Raw genomic sequence first — 16,178 nt, 5'->3', positions numbered from 1 at the left:
CAGTTTTGGGAAGGTCCATACCTCATCATGGAGAAGATCAACGATGTCATCTACCGAATAAGCAAGATTCCGAGGGGAAAGCCGATGATAGTACACCATAACCGGCTGGCGTCTTTCGAAGGTGACCACGACGTAGATGAAGAAGTGGAAGTAAACCAAGTCCAAGACGTGTCTGACCTCACGTTTGAGGAATTCATGGGTGCCTATGGAGGTACCGGTAAAGCAAGACATGGTGTTACCACTGAAGAAAAGCAAGATCTACTCGCGCTCCCCGATGACTACTCGCTGGCCCTTACCATCCCGGCCAGTATCAAAGACGCACCAGGGTTGGCATCCGTCTTTCGAAGGAAGTTTGGTCGAGTTGCAGAACTTCAATGCCAGGTGCCAGCTCCCGGTAAAACCTTGAAACTCCAAGATGCATCACGTTACCTTTTCTACCTGGTAACAAAAGACACTGCCCGTGACCAACCTACCTACCGAGATGTGTGGGAAGCCTTACTTCAATTGAGAGAGCACGTACTAGAGTCCGACGTGCAAAAGTTAGCCATGCCAAAGTTGGAGTGCCGCCAATTAGATTGGAGGGTTATCCGAAATATGGTGGAGGAGATCTTTAAAGACACCGAAGTCCAGGTGTTAGTCTGTTGCAATCCGCATAGTTACTGGTGCGGAGAGAAAACCGTCCCTTGTCATTTTTATACAACTGGAAGTTGTAAAAGAGGGTCCAGTTGCCGATACCAGCATACAGTTCCGGTTTCAGTCCCGACAAGGTTCCAGGAGGAACCATCTTTTAAGAGGGGGGCAATGTTACGATAATTATCCTGGCCTAAAATAACCGTAAATATTATGACTAATGTGTTCTGTTTTTAGATTTTACGAGAGTATTCTATTAGCCGGCAGAAATTTACCTGAATGAACCTTCCAGAAACGGTCGAGCCGATGTAAAAAATACCCGTTTGCCTTACCGTTATAATTTCACCGCTAATCGAGAAGGCTGTTCGATGATTCTAGCGTAAAGGCAATGGCATATATAAAGGACATTTTATTTGGAAGAAAAAGTTAATTCGGACGACGCGCTCGCGATAAAATGTTACGTTCGCTTTTTAATAAATTATGTATGTTTAGTGAAAATAAATAAATATCAGTCATTGTGCTTTTTAATGAATTAAGATAAGAACAAGACATTATAAATTAAAGACTTAACAATTAATAAATTCACAACAGTAGCATTTAATAACTCTAATTCGGATGTCTAAGCTTAGCATTCGGTTATAGAAAATTTGTTTCCATTTATTGTAAGTACATATTTCTAGCCTGTTCTATTCATGTTTTTATTTCTATATTCCACGTATCGTTTAGTACTACTCCTAAGTATCTGAATTTGTAAACTTGTTCTAATTAAGTGTTATTTAGGTAAATGCGACAATTTCCATTGGTTTTGCTAATCACCATTACTTTAGGTTTTTGAAGATTTATTGTCAGTTCCATTGCTTCACTTGCATTATTACCTCTGTCTAGTTTATTTTGAAAATCTTCCATTTTTTCTGCTATTAGAACGGTATCGTCTGCATACCTGATATTGTTATTATATTTACCGTTTATTTTTATACCAATTTCGACTCCGTCTAGTAGGTACTTGTTTTAGTATGCATTCAGAGTACAAGTTAAAGAGCAATGGAGACATGACACAGCCTTGTCGGACACCTCTTTGTATACGGACACTTTTAAGATTGCTTCTTGGTTCCAATAAAGGTTTTGAGTTATGCGGAGAACTTTTGTGTCTAGCTTAAAAATAACAATAACAATAATTACAAGAATTCCAAGATGCTTTGAACGAATTACAGGTGCAAAACCAGTATCAGCTTGAAGAAAAATAGAATGTAACCGAAGAAGTTAATCTCCAGATAACAACTAGAACATTCTAGATATTCAATACTTCTTTTTGTTTTCATCAAGGGACTTATCCTATATGGAATAAATCGTACAGAACTGTCGTAACACCGAAGGAGCAATCACTGTTCCAAAATATAATCACCAATGCTTGTAATAACTACAATTTAACCAGTAGTACTTATTTCTTCGAGTATTATGTCTACCACTAATCAATAATAGAATAGAAGTAAAATTAAAGTAATTTAAAATCCAAGTTACCTGATCTATTAAGATTCGTTTAATTAATTACACTACCTAATTACACTCTAAAAAACGTTTTAGTTTTTGGGCTGTTCTGTGCCCAGAACAGGTTAATCTTAAATAGTATATTAATAATAATCAAAATCTAATGGAGTTTTGATCACCTGTTACCACTGGCGTGAAAGTTTCCAGTCGTTATGTTGTTGCCACTGAATTGATCGATAATAATATCTAATTACTGGTTATAAAAATTTCTGTAACTGGATATAACTAGTTAAAGAGTTCTTGCTTGACCTGGTGTTCGTGTTTATTGTAATATTATTTGTAGTTATTGCGATAGGTTGGAAATGTACACGATGGACAAAAAGATTGTTGTAAATTATATGATATATGCAATAAGGTGAGACATTGATATATATATATATATATATATATATATATATATATATATATATATATATATATATATATATAAGAGTAAGAAAAAAGAAGTACTTGTGACTCGTTTGGAAAAAATATATAAATGTTTTGGATGGGTTGGAGTCAATAAAAGGGGCTATTGGTTAACTATTTATTATCTCAAGCTTTCAATTGTGTTTACAATTATTATCAAGAGCTGCTAAAAAAGACAAAATATCTTACAAAGTTGAACTAGAAAAAAAAACTTTTTTTTTCTTTCTAGTTCAACTTTGTAAGATATTTTGTCTTTTTTAACAGCTCTTCATAATAATTGTAAACACAATTGAAAGCTCGCGATAATAAATAGTTAACCAATAGCCCCTTTTATTGACTCCAACCCATCCAAAACATTTATATATATACATTTATATATATATATATATATATATATATATATATATATATATATATATATATATAATTACTAAAAAAAAATAAAGATTGAAATTTTTGTAATGGAACCAAAAATAGCTTGAAACTAAGTATTACTTAAGACGTCATATTTTAATGTTTTATTTAAAAACAATAAAATTGATAGCGAGTATTCCCTCCTCAAGCGTTGACTACTGCTTTTAACCGTCCTGAAATGCTCTAATGCTTGAATTGCATTCCATTCTTCTTGTACTGCAATCCTTAGCACTCCCAGTGTCATAAAAGCAGGATTTTTTCCGAATGATTCGTTTTAAAGTGAAACACAAATGCTCAATCAGATATAAATCCAGGCTATACAGTGGCCAATATAATCTTTCAAATTGAACCTCATCAAGGTAGGCATTCACTATTCTAGCGACATAAGGACGTGCGTTATCGTGCATTAGCCGGCAAATGGCAAAACAAGATTTTCTAAAATGGTTTCAAAATACATATCAGCTGTCATTAGCTTAATTACCTCCAGAAGTTCGGTATGTTCTTCCCAAACAATACCGCCCCACAACATTATGCCGCCACCACCAAAACTAACACTCTGTATAAGGTTACAACTGGCATAGCATTCGGCAACTCTTCCGTAGATCGGTTTCGTCCATCTGGTTTCCATAACTGAATTCTGGTCTTATCTGTGAGCAAAACATTTTTCCACTGCTCGATAGTCAAATTAACATGTGCTCTGGCAAATTCTAATCGACACCTTTTATCGTTTTGGGAGAGCCGTGGAACGTTGGCGGAGCGTCTTGGTTTTAGATTAGCATCTTTTAACCTTGTGACTGTTTTAGTACTAACATTAATCTGTCGTGTATTTAACAACTCATTTTTAAGACGCGTAGATGTCAATGAACGATTTCGTAAGCTTTCAAAAGTTAAAAAGCGGTTGTCCGCGTCACCGTTCTCTTCCCTGGCCCAGTCTACTGTAATTTTCTGTTTATTGATACCTTTTTAAAACTTTTTACACACCAGATTGGGTTATATGGAAGCGCTGAATAAGTGTAACTAAGTGACTATGACAACTCCTTCTTCTTCTTCTTCTTCGGCTTTTCCCATTATGAGTTCGCCGTTTTCGTCCTCCACAGCACTCTATTCTCCTAGTCACCTTCTCTGAGGTCTCTATCATAGCATTTCCGACGTATGTTTTCCATCTTGTAGCAGGTCTTCCTCTCCGTCTTCTTCCCGGCGGGTCCCAGTTTAATATTCTTTTCGGCCACCTATGCTCTGGCATTCTTTGTACATGCCCGTACCACTGCAAGGCTCTGTTTTCCAACTTTTTTATAATTGAGCATTTTACTTCCATTCTGTTCCATATTTCCTCCGTTCTTATTCTATCCGCTCTTGTGATTTGTAGACATCTTCTCATAAAGTCCAGTTCAACTGTTCTTATTTTATTTCGTATTGTTGTTGTCATTGGCATACTTCCGCTCCATATAGGGTAATATTTATCACTATGCTTTGAAAGATCCTCTTTTTGTTTTCTTTGGTTAGAGTGTTTATTTATTTATTTATTTATTTATTTATTAACGGGATACCACCCAATTCAATATATACATAAAGTATTACAAGTATTATCTAGTGATACAATAATTACAAAGATATAGCAAATATGTATGAAAAGAATTGGCAATGCAGCCATATAGAAAAAAAAAACAAATATTAAAACTATATAAAGCACATAGCAAATACAAATCACATAAAATTACAAAAATTTTTTTAAACACATTTTACAGACATTTTCCGAAGCGCACAGCAACAAATCAAAGTCTATTCTATTTCCATTTAGAATGATTCTACTCAGTGGAGAATGCCTACCAAAATTAGAGCGATGAAATTTAATTGCAAAATTATGAGATGTTCTAGTAACTCTAGAGGGAACATTAAAGTCGATTAGAGACAGTAGATCATTGCAATTAATTTTTGAATTCAGTAGTTTATGAAGAAACAAAACATCAGCATACATCCGTCTGGAAGATAGCCTAGGAAGGTTTAATGTATTTCTAATTTCTGAGTAGGAATGGTCGCTTAAAGGTTTGTGTAATTTAAAACTTAAGTACCTAATGAATTTATTTTGGACTTTTTCAAGCTTGGCTATATGGACTTCATAAGTGGGTGACCAAACGACTGAGCAATACTCAAGAACAGATCTTACTAGGGAAATGTAAATCAGTCTGATGGAATTAATGTTATGCAAACATCTAGAAGTTCTAATAATGAAGCCTAACATTTTAAATGCCTGGTTATTTACATAATCAAAATGAGCGCAAAAATTTAGTTTGGAATCTAATTGAACTCCTAGATCTCTTACAGTTGAGACAGCCTTCAGTGGTTCTTCAGCTAATTTATAATTATAAGAGAGGTTGTTAATTCTTCTACAGAAACTAATAAAGTGACATTTTCCAACATTAATGCTCATTTGGTTCCAATTGCACCATGCCATAATTTTGTTAATATCAATTTGGAGTTTTTCACAATCTGAGACGTCTTCGACAATTCTATAGATTTTTAAATCATCAGCAAATAGCAAAAATTTAGAGTTAATTTGAGATTTAATGTCATTAACAAATATATTAAAAAGGAAAGGCCCTAAGTGGCTTCCTTGTGGAACACCAGATGTTACGGAGATCTCACTAGATTGAAAGTGTTTAATTTTAACAAGTTGTATTCTGCTAGTTAGGTAACTACATAACCAGTTATACAGATTGCCTGTAAATCCAATAGTTTTAAGCTTGTTACACAACAATTTATGATTCACAGTGTCAAATGCTTTGGAGAAATCTGTATAAATAGCATCCACCTGTAGTCTCCTTTCCAAAGCATCAGATATGTATTGCGTGAAAAGTAAAAGATTTGTCGAAGTTGATCTACCTGAAAGAAAACCATGTTGCTCTTCAATTAGTACATTGCATAAAGGTGTTTTAATAGAGTCACATATTATACTCTCTAGTATTTTAGGAATAGAAGAAAGAATGCTTATTGGTCTGTAGTTAGCTATGTTACTCCTGTCACCTGATTTATGAATAGGAACAATAAAACTAGATTTCCACAAACTTGGACAAATACCTGAATCAAGTGAATGAGAAAACAGAAAATACAAGGGATGGGTTAAAGTACATCTACATTTTTTTAATAGTATGGGTGGAATTCCATCTGGCCCTGAGCCCTTATAAATGTCCAAATTGGCTAATTTTTCAAATATTATTTCAATAGATACATTACAAGAATTTAGACTCACTGTTTTCTCATACTCTAAGATGGGCTGTATTAAATCATCATCATTTGCTCTGTAAATATTTTGAAAGCATTGCGCAAAGCTATTAACGATATCCGCACCATTATTAAGCATTGTGTTTCCAAAAAACATTGTATTTGGTATACCATTATTTTTGCGTTTGCTGTTAACAAAATTCCAAAAGTGCTTTACGTTTGAACTAATTCTAGATTCAGTTTGACTTATATAAATTTCATGACATGACCTGCTTAGTTCTTTGCATTTGGTTCTCAAGGAAGAGAAAAGTAGATAATCGTCCCAAGAATTTGTTTGTTTATATATCTTGTGAGCAATTTTTTTCCTAAATATTAATGATTTTAGGTCATTAGTCATCCAACGAGGAAATTTGGGATTTTTTAATCTTATACGTGGTATTGAACAATTGACACCAAACTGCAATATGGAGTAGAACAGTTCCGTGGCTTCGTTAATATCTCTGCAAATACCTAAAACGTTCTCCCAGGAGATACTAGCAAGATACATATTAAGAGCAACATAGTCTCCTCTCCTAAAATTGAAGGCAAAACTATCATATTGAAGCTCGGGCATATTATCTTTTATAGCTAAAGAAATTGATAACGCAGGATGATAACGATCACAAGGCAATAAGTAATCGTTAGCAATTTCAACTGTTACATTTTCATTATCATTTGCAAAAACTAGGTCAAGTAAAACTCCGTTGCAATTTGTGATTTGATTGAGCTGAAATAGGTTATGAAATGCAAAAGTATCAACTAAAGTATCAGTAGCAGTGTTACTATTATTACTAAAGACACCTCTTTCATCATGGTACCATTCGCTGTTTGGCAGATTGTAGTCTCCTGTTAGAATGAACTTGTGTTCAGGAAAATTGTTACAGACAGATTCTACACTAATACAATGATTCTCATAGCATATTAAGGCTGAATTAGGCGGAAGATAAACTGTACCAAGTATATAGCATTGATTCAGAGTGCAAACTTCGACAAACAGTCGTGTTGTTCCATATCACTCCATGAAGTGCTCTTGTGGCTTGTTTTCCCCGTGCTATTTTCATTTCTATATCTTTTATACAAGTACCATCTCGGCTAATCATTGACCCTAAATACTTAAAAGCCTTACAACTCTTAATAGTCTCTTCTTCTAAACTTAAGTTCAAATCTGCAACCTCGGGTCCAATACATTCGGACTTGCACATATTTATCTTGAGTCCCCAAAGTTCATATTCTTCCTTTAATTTCCCTATCATATATTTCATATCCTCCCTGTCTTGTGCAAAAATGACTTGATCATCTGCGAGAAGTAGTGAATGTAATATATTCTCTTACTGGTATGCCCATTGTTCCGCATTTTCTATACCATCTTTTCAAAGCCTGATCTATATATATGTTAAAAAGTGTAGGTGAGAGACCACATCCCTGTTTGAGGCCTTTTGTTGCGGTGATTGTTTTTGTTATTTCATTACCTAACTTTATTTGCACTTGTGTTTCTTTATACAGTCTTTGTGTTATATTCACCCATTTCTCTCTAAGGCGCATTCTTCTCATTGCTTCCCATAGTTGTTTCCTGGGCACGCTATCGTATGCTTTCTCTAAGTCGATAAAGGTCATATGTGTTCCAATGTTTTTTTCTTTGTTCTTTTCAATCACCTGTCTCATAATGAATATATTACCTAAACATGATCTGGCTTCTTTCTTCATCTTCATGATTTCTTTGGTAATTGTTTCATAATTTTTCTAGTGATCATGTCTATTCTAGATGTTTTTCTTTTTCCACCAAAAGGAAGAACTTTTCTTAGTATATCAATTATATATGTACTTGTATATTTCTCAGTATAGCAAAGTATTGACTAGAATGGACACGTTTACGTTAACCGTTCTACTTCTACCACATCCCATTGCGAAAACCGAATTGAGTGTTGCTTGTGATCCATTTTTCTAGATATATGCGGTTATGTATAACTTTTAGGAACAATTTTAGTGTTACTCATTAAACTTATTGTTCTATGACCTATACACTATTTAGCATTCTTCCTCTTCGGAGTTAGAATGGAAGTCGAAGGCATCCAGTCATCCGGTATTTCTCCAGTTTCATAAACCGCATTAAATAGTGCAACTTTAGTAATTATTTACTAAATTTACTAGTTTTATATAATCTTTTGCATAAAGTTTTCAAAACGTTGATTTAAATTTTGTACTTTGTCTAATAAATTTTTGAAGTTAAACTTAATCAAAAAATTACTCTGGATAGTAGATTCATTATGCTGAATAATTGCTTCATTCCAGCAATTACAGTTGAATTCAGATTAAATTTTTATACACATACTTTTTATTTACTATTTTAAATTTTTTATTAGAACGGAAGAATTCGAGGCCCATGTAGGCCCTAAATGTATAGTCTAATTTTTTTGCATAATTCTTTTGGAGAGGCCTTACTGATTATGACCGTAGCCTTCAATGTGCAGCTTGTTAAAATGTTGTTTAAACAAACAGTTTCAATTTCTTTTTTGATCCCGAATTAATTTTTTTTATCCATCATGACAATCTGTGTTTTGCAAACTGCTGCTCTGAAAATAGTTGTGGTTGTTGTGCTGAACCAAGTTCGTAGATTTTTCACCCAGGAAATACTTCGCCTTCCTGGTTCTCGTCTTCCTTTCTGCCTTTCTACCTGGTCCCCACGTAGCAATAGAACAAGAAGAATATCTTGACTCCGTAATCTCAGTAAACGTTCAAGATCAAGTGTTCTTCAAAAAAACCTTTTAAAGCAGCTGTAAACAGAATACAAATAGTCATAATATTCACCAACTTTCGAAAGAAGACGGTACCTTAAGAACAAAATTGCAGTTGTGAATGATTCTATCTCTACGTAGAATTTGAACAATTTTGGGAAAAGTACTTTCTAGTTTTTTTCTGTAAATAATTTAATATTTACTAATAAAGATTAGCCCACAACCTTTCAACTCATATAGTCTTTATAGATCTGACAAAGGCATACGATAGTGTACCACTTTCAATGCTTTGGGTAGCAATTAAAAATAAGGAATAAGCAAAAAATATATACAAACAGTACAACAGCTCTACAAAAATATGACGGCAAACATTAAAACTGGAAATAGATTAACTAGAGAAATTCGTATTAGTAAGGGCCTAAAGCAAAGCTGCTGCATAGCATCTACACTCTTCAAAATAAATGAGGCACTCTCAGTGTGGAGAAGAAAGTGCTGCAATATGGGCATCCCAATCGGAGATGATAGATTGTACACGATACACTTCTTTGACGACCAAGCCATTTTAGCTGAAGACGAGAGTGATGTAGGCTACATGCTTAGAAAACTGGAAGATGAGTATACCAAATGGGGCCTCACAATTAATATACAAAAAACTGAGTCCTTAGTTGTAGGAGAAAAACCAGAAAGCCTACAAATCGAAACGGGAACTATAAAACCAAAAGACAATTTTAAATACTTGGGATCCAAATAACATCAAAAGCAGGAAGTAGCGAAGAAATATACTCCAGGATTGGCCAAGCAAGATCAGCCATCAGACAGCTACACGGACTATTATGGAATAAAAAAAATAACAAAAGAAAATAAAAGAAGAATTTATAAAACAATAATAGAAAGTATTGGGCTGTATGGCGCCGAACTCTGGGAAATAAACCAAAGAAACAAATAAAAAATTAAGGCCATGGAAATGAACTACTGGAGACGATGTTGCCAGCTCACTAGACTTGATAGGGTGAGAAACGAAGATATTCGGAGAGAAATGGAAATCGATCTAGACATAATAGACACAATCGAAGCCAAAAGACTTAACTGGTATGGACACCTTCAGAGAATGCCTGAAAATAGATGGCCAAAAAAAATAGAAGAATGGACTCCGCCAACTAGAAGAAAACGAGGTAGACCAAGACGATCCTGGAGAGACAATGTCGACGATGCAATGACCGCCAGAGATCTAACAACTGAAAATTGCTTCGACAGAAAACGCTGGAAATTAGGATGCGAGAAGCGGCGCCAGCTGTAGAAGACTCGCTTGTTATATATTATATACTAATAAAGATTACAAAATGTGATTAACGGATTGTTCGCTGTAGTTTCTCTACTTAAAAAGATTGTTGTTAACTCGTAACCGGTGGGATTAGAATCACGCAGACTCCTAGTACTTTGGAAGTTGTTGTAACTTTTTTCCGATGACCTTGATTCTTGTTCGCGTTCATGTACCTTTAAGTCACTATTATTAGTTATTGGTATTCAGGGGGTATTCAGCTAGGGTAATGTGAATACGTTCAAATTAGAAATCAGAGTCTCAGTGACTCCACCTCACCGTTAAGGTTAGTTTTGTAATTATTATAAATTTAAAGATTTTTGTGTAAAACATGTTATTTTAGATGGATTTGGTTCCTAGTACATCAAAATAAGTGAATCCATTAGACAATAATTTTGAAAGTACTATTTTAAGATGGTATGATGAGGAAGAATCTGACTTGTCTGATATAGAAGAAGGATATGATATCGAAGAAGAACATGAAACCCGACCTTCAAATGAAAGTGATGATAATGAACAATCCTTTTCAAATGATGAAAATATTGATGAAGAATTAGACCAAGGAATGAGGATGAAATTGAAAAAAAAATGCGATTATGGGAAAGATCGACAAAAGTGGGCGGAAAATGAACCTGTAAAAAGAATCTGCGAATTTCACAACATAATATAGTCATAACCCTACCAGAATTAAAAGGTCCTGCTCGTACTCTAAGATGAAGCCACTCCAGAAGATATATGGAACTTTCTCATCTCTGAATCTATGATAAATACTATAGTGCAGTATACAAAGTAGAACAAGGTTTGCTGTAGAGACACGAACAGATTTTAAAGATATGGATAGTACTGAAATACGATCTTTGATGGGCCTACTAATATATACCGCGATCTATAAATCTAATGATGAAGATATTGACGTCATGTTTACTGCAGATGGAACCGGAAGAGAGATTTCTAGAGCCGTTATGAGCAGAGAACGATTTAGTGTTTTTATAAATTCCAGCGGCTCATATTAATGACATTTTTGAAATGTTTTTTGAAAATTGTCAAGATGTATTTAAAACTGCAGATGTCAATCTGTTGATAACTGATGCTAACACTCAATTTGCCCACAATGGCTCTATATCCGTATCCCGGAGGTAAAGGACACTATGTCTATTCTCTTACTTTTTTAGGAGAGCAGTTTTAATATTTTTTTAATTTGTGATTAGTAAATACTCAAATGTTTCTTATATTTAACCAAGATTAATATATTATTATTGTTGTGCATATAATCGTTTTTCCTTCCTTGAAGTCTTATATAAATATAACTGAAGTTTACCGTTCATTTTACAAATTTTTTTTAAAAATGTGTAGTTGGACATAGTGTTGTTTACCTCTACGAAATAAACAAGACAAACACATTAAACAGCCTATACTATTATTTCATTAGAGACAAATATTATAATGTTATACTAATTAAGTAAAATTATAGAGGACAAGTCTCAAAATTGTTAGAGAAGCTCTATATCATCTTCACCTTCTTAGGGGTAACCGTTTGTGGCTACATTGCTATGTGTTAAATTTTGATAAAACCCATAACAAGCCGACTGAACAAAAGGCAATAGTGCAATTAAGTCATTGTACTTTTGTTTTGTGATTGGTAATGGGATCACTGAGACTTGATTTAATTGGGCTGGAAACGTTACTTGCTGTCTTCGATACCTCAAAAAGTCCACCTCATACAAATTTTGATTGTTGAAATCGGTCTTATAAAAGAGCTTTCCAATGTGTTCTTGTTGGACTTGTAGAAAACTACATGTTGACAGTAGAACAGGCTCTTTGTTAATATTCTTTTTTCTACTTACAAAAGGAGGATTAGGTGGCAGTTTCTTATCGAACAACGTTTTGAAGTTTTTGAAATCTGCAAGTTCCCTATTGTGCACTGTATATTTACCTGATGTTTGCCTAACTAGCTGTTGCCAGTCCCATGGTGTTAAAATGGCCAAATTGGAGAGTTTCTTTTCTTTTCCTCTTTTTCCCTTGATCAAAGCATGATTGCTTCCATGTGTGGGTGCCCTTTCAGTAAAAACTTTTAAGTGATCGTCATTATTTGTAAGTATCCAAAAATAGCACATTATAATACTTATATTTTTATTTTGTCCATAGCAGTTATTGGTCCAAAGAGTGATGTCCTCTACTTGACAACCTGGAATTGTATTGTCAGTCCATTTTAAAATTGACGAGGCAATTTCATTTGCATCACGGGCTCTTTCGATTCGTCCCACATCATATATTGTACAGAAGAATCAGTGTAGTTAGTTAATCTGTAGTAAGATTCTTTTCAACTGAGAGGTGAATGTACTGCATGTATCTCAAGTGTCTATTTCGGGTGGTTTAAACAACAACTTGAAGTATTTATTAAAAATATCTGCGTACAACCACTTTTTTACTCTTAGCTTTGGATCCACGTGTCTTTCATTGCATTCATCAATGTACAGTTAATACATCTGTTTATTGTAAGTTCTGTGCCCAGATAATTTCTCTTGCTCCTTTCTCTGGAATAATGACTCTCGTACTTTGGGAAGGAATTGATATGTTGATGTATACTATTTATGGTTGCAGTAGGAGTTTTATTGATTCGCGTGTGTCTACCTCTTTGATCAGCTTTTATTAAACTACCTGTCTCAATTTTTTTAAACATATTCACTACTACACTAAATTAGATATACAATGTGTGTTTAAAAACATAACCTTGCACACCTTCTGTCGCTGACTCTTTACTAAAAAATTCTAGTGTAGTTTATTATTTTTAGATTTGATAGAGTTTGTGTCTCTTTTTCTTGATCGAAGAGTAGGTTGGATGTCGATACATGAGAAGATAAATTGCTTTTTAACATCTGAAACGTTTGTCTCAGTCCAGTATGAGTTAAAGATTTTTTGTCTTTCGTATTCGTAAATCGTCCTTAAGAACATTGTTTGTTATTGCGCCACTGGTCGTAGGAGTAGTAATACTTTCTTTACCTTTGTTTTCGATGGTTTACCTATACGTCTCACATCATTGTCGTCTGATTCTGTGCTTTCACCACTTAGAGGCTCATAGGTTTTATCACTATCCGTATCATCATCTCCAAACAAATTATCATCTTCGTCAAGATCCATCCGTCAAAAGAGTATACAATACAAAATATTTGAGATTAGCAAAATACTAAATCAGTGTTATTAAACAATAGCTTACCTGTAGGTGTTGTTTCATTAGGAATATAATAATAAATAAAATGGTTACAATTATTTTAGTTCATGACAATTCCACCAGGTACCAGAGTACATAACACTATGTCCGGATGGTAAATAACAGTGCACACATTTAGTAGAGGTACTAGAGGTAAACAACACCAAGTCCACATGGTGTTGTTTACCTCTGACTGGAAGTGCACTTGGTGTTTATTAAAAAGTCGGTAGTATGGTTTATCTCTGTGTAGAGCCAGAAAAGTTATATTTAAAAGTGCAATAATACCAATTTTCATAAAAATGGATATAGTGTCCTTTTCCTCCGGGTTTCATATATATATATATATATATATATATATATATATATATATATATATATATATATATATATATATATATATATATATATATTCTACACTTCGCAAAAAAACATTTCGTTTGTTAATTGATGAAATTGTGGAGGTTTGTTATAATAAGGACAAATTTCAGTACTATTGTAAAATAAAGGTATTTTAATAACTTTTTTTATATAATACTTATATACCTATGAACGAATAAAGTTTATCCAGTTACTTATCTCAGTGAATTTTTTTCAAATATCTAAATCTTTTTTTTATTTTTTTAAAAGAAGTCCGTGGGACTCCATATCACTCCCAATGTAACTGAAATTGCACCTCGACGGTTACGGGTAAAAATGGTTTTCGGTTTTACAGGGATTTGATTTTCACTTATATACCTTCCAAATAGGTTCAGACACTTTTTATTACTTGTAATAGGGCGTCTTAGTTCATTATTCCCATTTATTTAGTTCCATTATAAATACCTAATAGGTCCATTATCTGTCCATAAATGCCTCATTGTTATATATTTAATAGTAACTCGATTTAAACTCGTATTACATGGGTATGTTCCTTCACTTACATTTACTATATTTAATTCTTCTAAGCAAAGACAGTAATTTCATTCAAGGTTAGTTGAAGAACTAACTATGTCTTACAACGAACAGCCTGTTATTATAGAATATTATTTGATGCAATTATTCTGTATATTAAATAATCTAAACTTGATTTAAACAAATTATCGGCATGCAAAAAAAATAGAATCAAAATATGGTAATTTTTTAAATTATTGTAGTTAGTTCTGTGGTTTCATGAATATTTATACACTTCTGGATAAATCTGGAGACTTTTGTAGTAATAATTTTATTGCTAATAATATTTAAAGTAAACCATAATATTAATATTTATTTTAAAATGCATTAATGCATTAATTAAAATCTTTTATTTTTAACCCCAGCTACAGGGGGTCATGTAAGATGCCCCCATTTTCAGTTTTTATTAATCAACAAGTTAACAGTCTATTGCATTTACCTTTATAAATACCATGAGGATTGTTTTTTAATACTGATGTCCTTCCAATGTTTTTATGTGGCCATACAATGTTTTTAACAACTTTTTATTAAACTGATGATGGAATGATTAAATTCCGAAACGATCTTCTTTAAAATAAAAATTTTAAGCTTTTAGAAAAATAAATTTTTTATTATTTTTCAGAAAGTTCTATTAATTTACTTATTTAAAGTAATATCCAGATAATCATAATTCCTCAACAGCTAAAAACGAAACAACGAAATGTCAAAGAGATCTACAAAAGAGACTGAGACCAACTACAGAACTGGAAGACAAGAATCGCGATTTTATTACAACAATAATCACGAAGACTATACAGACCACACAGAGAAGTATAGAATAAATCCAGATTAAGATTCAGAATAGAATAGCTTCAGAAAGCATAACTCCTATAGAACAACGAAGAAATGCTAGAGAGAAACACCGAAATTTCAAGAAATAAATAAGGTATTAAAAAATAATATGGATGCCGTCTCCTTTCGAAGGTTGGCGATCCAAATGGTAATTGTAGGTTCGGAAACTGATGCGCGAAAGATTTCTGCGGATAAGCGGTCGAACCATCTCCTCAGGTCTTTCAGCCACGAGTTCTGGCGTTTTCCTACTGATGTTTTGCCCTGTACTTTTCTTTCCAGTATAACTTGAAGTAATTCGTATCTTTCGCCTCTCAACACATAATCCAAGTATTGCATTTTCCTCTCTTTGATTATTCTTAGTAATTCTTTTTGTTTACACATGTGACGAAGTACCTCAACATTAGTAACTCTTTGTACCCATGGAATTCTCAACATTCGTCTGTATATATACATCTCAAAGGCATCTATTTAAGTATCTTATCTATTGTTCTGAAGCTATTTAAAGGTATTTTGAGAACGATTTCCGAAGTGGAAATTGAAACGTCAATAAACATACTTTAACCTTTAATTGTGACTTACTCCCATTTAAATAGTAATTTATCTCATGAGTCCCAATTTTTCTTTTTCTATAAAAAATATTAATAGATACCTATTAAAACTTGCCCATTATATTATGAAAACAGATATTTGGTATATACCCAGATACATGGTGAATACATAATAAGACAATCTTTAATTTTAATATATATTTATACATTTTACCTTTGATCATCCTCGTCTGCTAAAGCAACCAGCAATATTAAATCTTCCTCCGATTCTGAAGAATCCATTCCAGACTATGCTGTAGTCGTCGGTTTATTTCAAGCGACTAATCGCAGCAATGTGTTGCACAGATTAAATCGCA

The sequence above is a fragment of the Diabrotica undecimpunctata genome, chromosome 3 (assembly GCF_040954645.1).
Source record: "Diabrotica undecimpunctata isolate CICGRU chromosome 3, icDiaUnde3, whole genome shotgun sequence".
NCBI classification, from domain to species: Eukaryota; Metazoa; Arthropoda; class Insecta; order Coleoptera; family Chrysomelidae; genus Diabrotica; species Diabrotica undecimpunctata.
Note: the sequence above shows the minus strand (reverse complement) of the source record.